This window comes from Dermacentor variabilis, chromosome 6 (genome assembly GCF_050947875.1).
Source record: "Dermacentor variabilis isolate Ectoservices chromosome 6, ASM5094787v1, whole genome shotgun sequence".
NCBI lineage: Eukaryota > Metazoa > Arthropoda > Arachnida > Ixodida > Ixodidae > Dermacentor > Dermacentor variabilis.
This window is the reverse complement of record NC_134573.1, coordinates 174,330,172-174,342,818: the sequence shown is the minus strand read 5'-3', so window position 1 is coordinate 174,342,818 and position 12,647 is coordinate 174,330,172. Positions and strand designations below refer to the sequence as shown.

General features: G+C 45.1%; 1 protein-coding gene across 2 annotated transcripts in view; it reads left to right on the top strand.

Moving 5' to 3' along the window:
• The first annotated feature begins 6,602 nt into the window (after positions 1-6,602).
• The window catches only part of LOC142585830 (uncharacterized), a 339,390-nt gene continuing 333,345 nt past the window's right edge, over positions 6,603-12,647 (top strand). For both annotated transcript variants that reach the window (XM_075696858.1, XM_075696857.1), the window contains exon 1: positions 6,603-7,017. The gene's annotated coding sequence lies outside the window, so the exon portion shown is untranslated. The remainder of the gene's footprint in view (positions 7,018-12,647) is intronic.

Sequence of the window (12,647 nt, the reverse complement as noted above, 5' to 3'; positions counted from 1 at the left end):
GTGGATTGACTCTTACCTAACGCACCGCCAATAATATGTTCAAATAGGCGACTCTAAATCATCAATGGTTCCAGTCCTTTCAGGCGTTCCTCAAGGGTCCATCCTTGGACCATTACTTTTTCTTGTATATCTGAATGATCTCTCCTTTGACACTGCTGTGCAATGCCAATTTTTCGCGGATGACTGTGTTGTTTATTATGCCATTTAAAATCAAGATAACCAATTACTCTTAAGCAATTCTCTAACATCAATTTCTAACTTGTGCCAGACCTGGAAAATGAGCTAAATATCCGTAAGTGTTCCCAAATGACCGTAACAAAAAAGAAGAGTCTACTATCGCATGCATACAAAATTAACGACGTTGGCGTTACTCTTGTCGATACGTTTAACTATCTGGGGATTGAAATATATCGCGATTTAAGATGGAGTGCGCACATTAAAAACATAGTTTCGTCAGCCTCAAAAAGACTAAGGTTACTTCGGCAACGTCAGAAGCACTGTACGAGCAAAACAAAATTAGTTGGTTATACTTCACTGGTGCGTCCTCTACTTGAATATGGTGATGTCGTTTGGGACCCGCACACTAAGGCTGATACAGATAAGCTGGAAAAAGTACAAAAAGGAGCACTCAGGGTTATTTTTAATGCCTACGAAGACAAGTGTCACAATCTGATCCCCGTTCACGGTCTGGTCTTCCAACACTGGAGGAACGCCGTAAGCTACATCGTCTGAAGATGCTCTGCACGATAGTCAACGGCCAAACTAAAATGAATTTTGACAAATGCTTTGAGTTTAACACGTGCAATAAGTGCCCGCGGAAAGTACGAACTTACCCTTATTGTACCTCAGGCTAGAACTATCGCTTATCAATTTTCACTTTTTCCTAGAACGATAAGAGAATGGAACAGGCTTCCACAAGAGGTAACGAACAAGCGTACTCTTTGCCGTCAGCTATTTCTCAGTTGTGAGCGAAGCACGCAATTCCTTTCATACCAAATTTTTATTCAACTTGTGTCTTTAGTTTGGAAGATATTATTCTGCGCAGTAGCGTACAAGTATGATCTGCGTTGCACTGTGTGTGAGCTTCCTGCGTTCGAATTTTATTTCGACATTTCCTTTGCTTGTACAGCGTCCCTTCTTATTTTCTATGTACTACTCCTTCTTTGGCTGCAAAAAAGCAGCTGGCAATATTGTCAAATAAAAATAAGATATATAAATAAATTAGGTCTTGAAATTGGGCAAGGTCAACCACGCAAGAACACCCCTCCTACTAGTTTTCTCTCGTTTCGAAAAAAAATGTGATATAATCTTTTAGCGCTTTGCAAAGCGCTTTTGACGGGCCACATGAAATGCAGCATAAAAAATATTTTTTTTATAATTTATGTCGTACCTTAAACTATACAAGAGCATAACAAACAATGAAAAGCGCGGATGATGGTCTTCTCCCTACCAATCATCCGTGGCTCAAAATCACATGGCTGTCAGGTCGGTGAGGCAGGTTAAGAAAGGCGCACCTTATATAAAATTCGATCTTCTCAAACTTCTCAAATCAACTTAACTTTCCAAATTTACCTAAGAAATGCTCGAGGCTGTTCTTCGGCTTACCACTTCAGATTATTTGGATTCCAACCTATAAACGCACTGCCATGATACTCCACCATCAAAGGTGAATTGCCTGCAAAACAATAAATGTGAGGGGGAGAGGGAAGGGGGTAGGGTAGTGCGCTGTAACTTTACCTTTATAGACCACCAAGTGGCATCCACTCATCTGAAGCAGCATCAAAGCAGCATCAAAGTCGAGCGGCGCTTTTTCTTTTGTATTTCGCGAGCTTTATTACAGCTTTTGAAAAAACTACTATGTAGCACGTATTGCGCAACAAAAAAAGTTGGGACACGAATTTTCCAGGATGGTGTATCATTTTCTCATTGACACTTTTGCCCTGAATATATTGGAGCAGTTGATTCATTATTAATGACTAATTATGTAGTTAGGTGAAGTGAGTGAGTGAGTGAGTGAGTGAGTGAGTGAGTGAGTGAGTGAGTGAGTGAGTGAGTGAGTGAGTGAGTGAGTGAGTGAGTGAGTGAGTGAGTGAGTGAGTGAGTGAGTGAGTGAGTGAGTGAGTGAGTGAGTGAGTGAGTGAGTGAGTGAAGAAACTTTGTTGTGAATGCCTGCAGGACGGTTAGCCTTCCCCTGTTAGGGAGGCGTTACCGTGATGCGGCCATGACGTCTTCGCGGCGTGTGGCGCCTCTACTTCGGCCGCGGCCGCACTACTCCCTTTGGTCGACCGCGCCTGCCCCTCTTTTGTGGTGGCAGCCTCCCTCCGGTTTCGCTCGGTCGTTGCCTTTCGAGGGCCGCCGAGATCTGCTGGACGGCCTGGGTTTGGACATCTTGGTCATAGCACCTCGTTGCGGCCTCGAGCCGCGGCGGGATCGTTGTCATCGTCGCAGCTTCGTTCGGATTCTTAGCACAGTCCCAAAGGATGTGAGCTGCAGTGGCTCTTTCCTTTCGGCCCACACCAACACAGATCACTTTCATAAACACTTGGACACACGTGCCTCATCAGCACCGGGGTGAATAACGACCCCGTTTGAAGTTGTCGATATAAAACCGCCTCCTTACGGGTCAAGCCCGGATGAGGTGGCGGCATAGTCCCTCGCTGTAGTCGGTACCATTTCACGATTTCGTTGTAGGAAGTCATATTGTCCTTGGTTTCCCACCACCACGACGGGTCGGCCGTAGTAGCAGCGGTACGGTTGGTTAGTCCTCGCGCCGCCGCGTTCGCCGTCTCGTTGTGGTTTGCGTTGCCGCGATCCGACACATTACTGCCCATGTGGGCCGGAAACCACTTTATCACAACACACCGACTTTCACTCGCGAGATCGACCATACGCAACACACGCGCGGCTTCACCACACACCCTTGCTCTGGCGTAATTTTTCACTGCCGTCCTAGAATCACAGAGCACAGTCGTGCACTCGGGGTCGGCGATGGCCAGCTAGGCTACACTTGCGTATTTTAAAATTTTTTGAACAAGTTACGTCGGACATCCAGTATTTAGTCATGCATATAGCACGCCTTAGTTAGGTAGCCTTTTATTCCTACACTATTCTTGCTTTCAGCCTTTGTTTCTTTCTTACTGCTTTTTTGTATACCGTATTCGCTGTAGTTAATATTTATGAGTGGAATAGCCAGCGCTTCTGCGGCCTTTTCCCCAAGATGTCACTATTTAATAAACAACAAATGAAATGCAATGTGTTTAGTCCGCTGCAGAAAGTGCGCTTCACAGTTAAGCTTGCTGCATAAGTGGCGAGGCACCCGGTATTCGCAACGGCGTCGTCCAAAGCGTTTTGACTAATTTGCAGGTCCTCGCGGGAACTGCGCTATGAGCGGCGTCTCGCGTGCACCGCATCCGCGATGCTTTCGCCGCGGCATCACCGGCGCCTCCTTAATCACCGGAGGGGGATTCATAACAAAGCGGACCGTGAAAAATTAGCATCACTCCTTGTTTTCTTTTTTTTTTTTTTTTTTGCTTTCCCCCTCGCCATTCCTGTTTTGCGGTGAAGACGAAAGCATGTCGGGCAGCCCTCTGGACATTGCTAATTCAGGAAGGTAGATGGTTGCCACCGTCTATGGATCCGACATGTTCTTCTCTCTTTTTTTGTTCAACCTTTATTCTGTGTGGATGTTCTGGGCTGCTGCTCGTTCTTCCGTGTTTCGTTTAACAATATATAAAGCTGCATTTCTCGCGAGAGACGCCTTGCGATTATTCATGAGGCTACGCCACAGGCTAGGCCTGGTCGGCTCCAGAGGCGCTAAAAAGCGCTCCAAAGACCACGAAATTGGAGTTCGCGTATCCGGCTTTCTTTCTTTCTTCTTAAACGGCACCTCGCCTTCGAGACGCCTGCGGAGCCCATTAAAATTAAGTCCTATCCTGCTAATAAGTGGAGATCTTACACTTGCACTGCCACCTTTAAAGTCACCATGACATTGTATCTTTTCTTTCTTAATCAGTACGTAAACGGCGTAGCACTGACAATTTCAGTTAACAAATTTATTAGAAGTTTATGTAACACGCGGACAATAATCATAGTATAGTTAACCTTACTCCGTGGAGATAGGTACTCTTTGCTTGCTTTTATTGAAAGATTAGCTGTTTTGTAGTCTCCTTTTAGCCACGTTGTAGGTGTTGCTCACGCCTGCGTTTTTCGCGTTTTGTTCTTGCAGGACAGATGCATAGCGAGTGACAAGCAGTCGAAGGAGTGGAGGATAAAGAGAATTCACCCGCCTTCGTTGCCGTAGCTTTGTGCTTCAACCTGGACAACTCAATCATTCCATGGCAAGAAATGACTGTGTTTAGCTGTGTCAGCGAAGTACACATCTACGTTACAGAGAAAACCTTTCGTAAGGTCAAAGGAGGCTTGACAAGGCTGGAAAAAAACGCAATAATGAGAGGCGGGTGGCGACACTGCATTGAAGATCCAGCACCATCTCTCCGTCTGACGTTATGAATTCTGACAGCGTCTACTAGCGCCTAGTTATATCTAATCGGTTGATATAGACCCCATCGCACATTAAAGGAGCCAAATAATGAACTTGGAGAGTTTCGATAGCTTCTGCTGCCCCGAAGTGGCCCCCGGTATGAGAATATCTATGATGTCGCAATGACGTGCCGGTGCTGCGGGGTTTCGACGAGAAATTCAGAAAATGAAAGTTTGAACTTATTTATAAGATCTTCACCTCACTTTGCGGGTGCTGGCTGCTGCTGTCTTGTCAAGTAGACAACAACTTTTGCCACTGGGAATGCGTCTGAACTTGGGTCGATCGGAAAGTGCAATTGGACATGCGGCACTCGCTACGTAAACAATGTTGGCCAATTATTCAGACTGGATATGTGTCACTGTGTAGAGGCACGGATAGACGGACACAACAAGAGGCAAGCAGTGAGAAAATTGAGAACACAAGCTTGAAAAAGTTGGTTACACAGAAAGGAAGAAGAAGGAGAAGTGAAGACATTTCAGTAAAGATCAAAACAAAACTTGATGTATAATCTAATTTAACATACGTATGGTATCTTCCAAATTATTCTGCTAGTAATCAATTCGACATCTCTGAATCAGCAAAAATTAGGTTTTCAAAGAGTACTTTATCAGCTTAATCAGATTTAGTGTTTTTATTCGTGGTGCTTTTAACAAATTTGAATTTAAACACCACATAGCCTGTCTGTAGACTTCAAGCAGACTCATTTGTCATCTTATAGACTTCGTCTTATGATTGTTATAAATTCCGCAGACTTTCTAGAGAAAAAAACTCGTTAACAAGTCTGTTTCTATCGGTTTAACTTAAATCCATAGGCTAGGAAACGGATTGTTTTCAGAAAGTTGACAGATAAGAGTTGACAAGTTGTGCAAAGCGGAAGTCCGTATGCTATCAAAGACACCTTACGAAATTCATAAAATGGCGTTTACAGACGCTCCATGGAATGCCTAATTAAATGGGAGCAGTTTTTCACGCGACCGCAAACTGGGTCCATTAAGAATTGGTGCAGCGCAGTTCTCCTTAGTTTTTATCTGACGAAATCATATTCCACCGCATTCAGCAGTACATGACCTATGACCAGAGAAGGACGATCCTCAATGAAAAGTGATGATGGTATCCTAGCTGCAGGCTTTGCAGGCTGCTCCCGATATGTAAGGTGGAGCAAAAAATATTATGTTTAAAAATGTGCAACCAATAATACCGACGCACAATGTGGATCAGGCTGCACCAAAAAGCGCAGCCAGTTTCCACGGAGCTTCTAGCGGACAATGGTGACCGGTTTAAAGTTATGCGTCACGACGCCGATTCTGACGTCATACAGAGCGACTAAGCAGGCCTAAGTACGCGTATGTCAGTGCCAGCATATTGCCTTTTGAGCTCATGGTCCTTCCATAATCCGTAAAATAGTCATGTTTTACCATGCTTTGAAGGCGTTGATGTATTGTCGACTATAACGACTACTGCAATCTGGAGAAATATTACGTGAAAGTTTGACGCGTCGATTTTCTTTCATAATTTGCGAACATACGCCGACGTTTGTTCACAAATGTTAACGCATGTGAACTTGTGAACATCGCTAACTATTGAGGAAATGCCAGCACGACTTGTGACTCGCTCGCTCTCTCACGCTCCCGTAAAACCGACCCCCTGAGCAACAGCTTAAAGCTGCGTCGCCACACGTTGAACTGGTGCGATGATAAACGCCCTCTGCAGGCACAGAACAGCTGCACGGCAATACAATCAATTGTACCGATTTCTATGCAGTGGCGTTGAATAATGACGGGATTTATCTCCTTTAACGAATATTCTCATCGCACACTATAACTTTTCCCCCGGCGACCTCCAACCGGTGGTGACCTTGTCGGGCTCGCCCCATCTCCCATCTCTAAGGAAGCATCATCATCTATGCTGCCGATATATCTCGACCTAGCGTCGCCGGGAGCAGCCGCTCGGAGGCGCTACCGTCCACACAGCCCCCACCGATCGCCCCCTCCCCCCCTGCTCGAGGTCTGGCGCCGGGCCTGCCCGATTCTCCGATCGCCCGCGCTCAGTGCTGGGATTCCAGGCGCGCCTTCAGGCAACGCGGCTGCCTGCCGCTAGCGCTCCGCTGCGCTCCCGTGACGCCTGTTGCCAGCGCGGCGGCCTGCGCCGATTTCAACTCGCGCTGATTTCAAGTGCGCTGGCTCCAATCCGGATTGCGTCGCTCGACTCTCAACAGCGGGCACCTGGTGTCCCGGCCGTACTGGGAGTTGTCTCCACTTGCTCCTGAAGGAAAACCGAAAGGACGAGTGCAGTGACTGGCTCGAGCGCGAGTCGTTGGTTTCGTGCACAAGACGGTCTCTCTTTTTACTTTCCTCGTGGACGTTGGGAGCGAAATCCACGACAGAAGACTGTGTGACTGCGGGATACCTCCAATTTATTTCTGGACGACTCTTCCATGGCATGCACTGCGATACTGCGGCCGATCGCTTTATACTCCGGTGAGTTACTGCCCTACTTTTTTTTTCATGCTTTACTTTCAGTTTAAACCGCTTGGAAGCAGACGCAATGCTGCTCCGAAAGATGCTCGTCAGTTCATCTGTGCGCAATTGACGTTATCGTCAACGAAACAAAAATGCGCAGTGACGCAGCAGCAGTCTCCTGCCTCCTTACACTAATACTAGTTCTGCTTCGGACGCACCTGTGGTTCACGAAAACGGTTCTTAGTTTTTTGCGACCGGAACGCTAACGAAACTAGTTTGACCGCAATGAAGCAATGTCTCGACTTTGAGCATGACACTTTCTTGCACAACGCACAATCCGCTTCACTCTTTTCATTGATACCGCAAAAGAAAAGAAAAAAGAATATGTATTTATCTTTTAATTTGAAAGCTGGAATGCATGAATGAGGCGTTTAAAATTTTTTTCTGTTTATCGCGTGTGTGCCGTGCTTCCATCCGCTTAGACTAAAAGCATGACTCATGCATCAACGAAAGTTTTCGGCTTAAAAAAAGAAACCTTTGATTCTGCAAGAACGTTTGTGCTTGAATGACAGCACAATTGTTGCCGTAACGTGAAACGTTGCCATGAATTGTATTAAATCAACTCTTTATTTTCGCTGATATGTTGTCGCGGCATGTGGTTCCGGATTAAATTGCGAACTCTCCTTTTTTTCTGTCTGTCTTGGTGTGTCCTCGTCTCTTCGAGTGCAGTTAAACCTTTGAACTTACGCACAAATTGCGATATGTGATATAGCGATTACTCTTGCTTAATCCTATTATTTGCTTATCCTCCACTGCTCACATTCGGCCGATTCTGATGATAACGCATATCCGGAGTGCAGTTAAAATCACTGATGAAGAAAAGGATAAAATTTCGAATACAGTGGTGACAATAAACCAGCCCAGACCCTCCTCGTCCCAAACGACACAAAACATTCACGTTATCTGCACGAAGAGACAGCAACAGGGGAAGGATCGCAGGTATGATAAAAAAGATTATAAATAATGACCCGGCTGATCTACAAACCCCCGTTTCATGCCACCCAATTTTATATTCATGACATAATGCAGGAGGTACATAGTGCGCGCCCTAATGCTCATAATGGTATTTTAGCAAACGTTAGCCGTGTTCAGCTAAGGCATAATTTACTCGTAGTACTGAATGGATTTATTCATGAATATATATCACATACGTGAGTCAGTGCAGGACGCACCTCACGCACCAAAAGATTAAAATCAAATTCACACAGGAGCGCTGCTGCTGCACTCTTTGGTAGACACCTTTTAAATATGATCCCACACAGCCTATCGGTTATCCATGCTGGGCTACTCTGAGTTTGATGTTTTGCCTTCTAATGCGCTGGTCTTCTAGATTATAAAAAAACAAAAACAATCTTCCCTCATAGAAAATTATAGCGACAATACAAAAAAACGTTCGCGAAGATGGCCTTTTTGATTTAATCTTACGGAATTCTGGTGGCGCGTAAATGACGAAGTAGCCTTTCTGTGTCTCCCCAGTGCCATTAACGTGACAAAAGAACCTCTTACGTTGAGTTGCCGACACTGGCAGAGTGTTCTGGCGAAGAGCGCAGTGTGGGCCATCAAGACGTTTGAACAACAAGATATTTGACTAGCGTTCCAACTTAACCAGAAATACTAGAGTTACAAATTGCAACGGTTTAACTCTTGCGACTTGTTCGTCACTCCAGCGGAACCTTCCGTGGCCAGGCTATCGCCGTAGTGTGAGGATGCCTCACAGTGACAGCCACTGCCCGGGCACACATTTGGAATCCTGCGGAAGCTCTAAAGCGACCACTGCACATCGGCACTCGTTCAAAAATCTTTCTTTACTTCCTTCCATGTTTCTTTCTCGTCTTTCTTTCTTTCTTCCTTTCACCCGCCGCGGTGGTTCAGTGGCAATGGCGTTCAGCTGATGGGCGCGAAGTCGTGGGTTTGACTCCCGGAAACGGCGGCTGAATTCCGATTAGTGTGGGTCGCAAAAAAAAAAAAAGAACGCTTGTGTACCGTTCCTTGGGTGCAAGTTGAAGAACCCCAGGTGGCCATAAAGCCCGCTAATCGCTGTGTTGCTTGTTTTCTAAACTTTGTTTGGTTATGCTTTGAGTAGGACGAGGTTGCTCACTGCTGGATGAGTGAGTTTCCTAATGGATATATATATATATATATATATATATATATATATATATATATATATATATATATGTGTGTGTGTGTGTGTGTGTGTGTGTGTGTGTGTGTGTGTGTGTGTGTGCGTGTGCGTGTGCGTGTGCGTGTGCGTGTGTGTGTGTGTGTGTGTGTGTGTGTGTGTGTGTGTGTGTGTGTACCGGATTCAGTGCGAACCGAGGCGGCCCACGGTGGAAGGTGATGTAGGTAACCACGGACTTGAGCACCGTGCTTAGGCCGTCGTCGTCGTGCCGTCATGGCCGTTCAATCGTCGTTAATGTGTCGCAGTCATTGCAGCGTCGTGCCATCGTCCTTACTGCGTCGTCGTCATATGGTTGTCGTCATGTACTTACTGTTATGTGGTCGTCGTCATGCTTTTATATTCGCATCATCATCGTCATTCTAGCTTAGTGATCCCGTCGTCGTCATGCAATCATCGCCATACTGACACGTGTACTTATTTATCCTTTTCTTTTATTTACCCATTAACAACTTAAAGTTATCGCTCAGCGCAAGACACGCCTGCATGATTCGTAGCTTACGCGAAGGTTTTCGTTGATTCCGCCTGCTGTGTAAGTTGTCACCGAACGTTGCGTAATCTGATTGTATGCGCGACGCGAATTGTGTAGTATTTTCTGGAAGGCACGCGGGCACCAGCGATTACGCTGGAATTTTCGGCCACTCACGTATAAAAGCCGATGCACTTCACCCGCAGATCAGATTGTCGAAGATCACGGAGTTTGCTCGCCGCTATCGCAGTGCCTGAGCGTTACTTGTTTTGCTTGGCACAAGTTCGGCGAATAAAGAGCTAGTTTCGTCATTCACAGTTTTGCTACTGTGTTCTTGATCGCCCCTACAAATCAACGATCCTGCCTTCGTCATTCCACAATCCTCATCCCATTTTCATCATGCTGTCGTCGTCATTCCATCGTAACCATTCTTTCTTCGTCATTTCAGTGTTGCCATTGCGTCGTCATACAGTTGACGTCATGCCACTTGGTCGTCCACTCGTTGTCATTCTGTCGTAGTCATTCAGGTATTGTCATGCCGTCGTCGTCATGCCATCGCTGTCATATAGTCGTGGTCATGTCGTCATTGTTCTGTCATCGTCATTCTATCGTCGTAATTTCTTCGTCGTCATGAGTGATACCCACATTTTCAAATGCCGCAACTTTATGTTGAGCTAGGCGTTTCTCAGTGAAGATGTGCCCAACTTGATCATGTGCTCAGTCCTTTCAATATGCCGTTAAATTAGGACAGCGTTCTTCGGAAATATCCAACAGAGCTTCACTTAATCCGATTCCCACAGCGCGTGGGATGCACATATTCTCTTTTCTTTGTCGTATATATATATATATATATATATATATATATATATATATATATATATATATATATATATATATATATATATATATATATATATATTCGAGATTGAGATCCCGGGAAAATATCCCACAGATGAGCCGGCTGTCACAACGATTACAAATAAACTCCAGTGATTAAAGAGCATAGGAGAAGCAGCAACAAAGAAAATATTTTTAAAAAGCAGGAAGGAATGATAGCCGAGGAATATAACATCACTAAACTCCAGCTAAGCCTGCTATAAAATATGCTTAGTCAAAGCGCACTGTATCGGCCATATGCGAACGGCCGTATGGGTACGGAACCATGCGTACAACCTGCGCGACCTCACTATATCGCAATCTGTACAGTCACCAAATGCAAAACAAAACAAAAAGAACATCGCACTAAGCGAAGAATAGAGTACATTTATAAAGTATTAGCGCAAGTTCACATAAACATGAGCGAATTCAAATAATTCGCACATTCACGATCGGTTCTCTTTAATGCAAGAACACCCGTGTACTTAGATTCATGTGAACATTAAGGAACTCCAGGTGGCGCAAATTATTCCGGAGTCTCCCACTACGGCGTGCCTCAAATTTATATCGTGGTTTTGGTACGTAAAGCGCCATAATATATTTTTTTCGTTGCACATGGATTCCAACATGTGCGTTGGATCTCTATAAACTTTTTTGTTGCAGAGTTGCTCCAGCGGGCATTAAAATTCACAATATTTCTTCTTGCAGAGGACCCTTCGATGCAATTTGATTGATTGATTGATTGATTGATTGATTGATTGATTGATTGATTGATTGATTGATTGATTGATTGATTGATTGATTGATTGATTGATTTGCTTCGTTGCAGTAGAGTGTAGCAGGATGCAGAGGGAAAAGCAGTTGAAATAAGAGCTTGAGGATTCCATCACCCCCATTATGAACAATGACAGTGCACCTGAAGGAAGGAAAAGAGAAGGCAGGGATGTTCACCAAAAATGCGTCTGTTCAGTCACCCTACGCTGGGGGAAGGGAAAGGGGAATGCAAAGACGAGAGAGAGAGACACGTGGTGAGTTCACGCATGCGCGCGGAGGGCACCACTATTTCAAAGAAGTTCACACAGGCCATTCGCCCTCAATAAATTATCACAGTGCTGGATAGTCTTTTTGATATTCACACTGTTTCGAAGAATGATCCAGCCGCAGAATGAAAGCAGAGAGAAAAACGCAGCTTTTACAACGAAGAAAGTGATGCGCTTAGATTAGACAAATATATTCCTCTGCTGTTCTTCGCATTTCTAGTAATTCGGCTTTAAATAACTCGCATGTCCAAAAGTTTTGTTTAATTATCAGAAACACTGGCGCGTGGAGATCACAGTAGCGTGCGTTCACATACACCGTAGCGGCAACTCTGTGTCTAGGTGATGTCTAGGAGCCATGGCAACCTCGTGTGCCCCATCAGCGCTTCTCTTTCCTGCGAAAACGCGAAAGACGCCAACGGTTGTTTTCCTCTCTGCCCGTCCATCCAATTAACTTACGTTGCAATGCATTTTAAAACGCAATAAACCTGTGTCCCTGCGCATGGACGACTGCTATGTTTCAACATTATTCTTAGTTCTTTTTTTCTGTTGGCTCAGGCTAGTCTTCGTCACACATAATTTGTTCTTATTTCAGCTGGTGCACTTACCTTATCATTAGCATATACCAGCCTTATATTGCTTTCCTTACTTCTCCAGACGAGAACGCCATTGGAAACCTGAGTCGACTATACTAACATCACTCTGCGCTTCACGAAGCACGATGCGGGGTGCCTATTTATTTCAATTTGCGCGGCCAGTGCCCGACAAGCATTGGAGCAGCGCATATGCACGTTCGCCCATTTTACGCGACGGGGCGGGGAAAGAAAGGTACCGACCATCGGAAGTGAAATGGGGCGGCCGACAAGAAAAAAAAAATAGGTGGATGGCTGAGTCATTTTGTTCCGACGCGAGCCAGTCGAGGGAACGAGAGAAAGAAGGAAAGTGCAGAAACTTTATTTTCGGTACAAAAGCAGCTGGCTTTTGGAGCGCATCTGAAGTAAACAGCTTTTAGCGTCTGTTTCTGGTT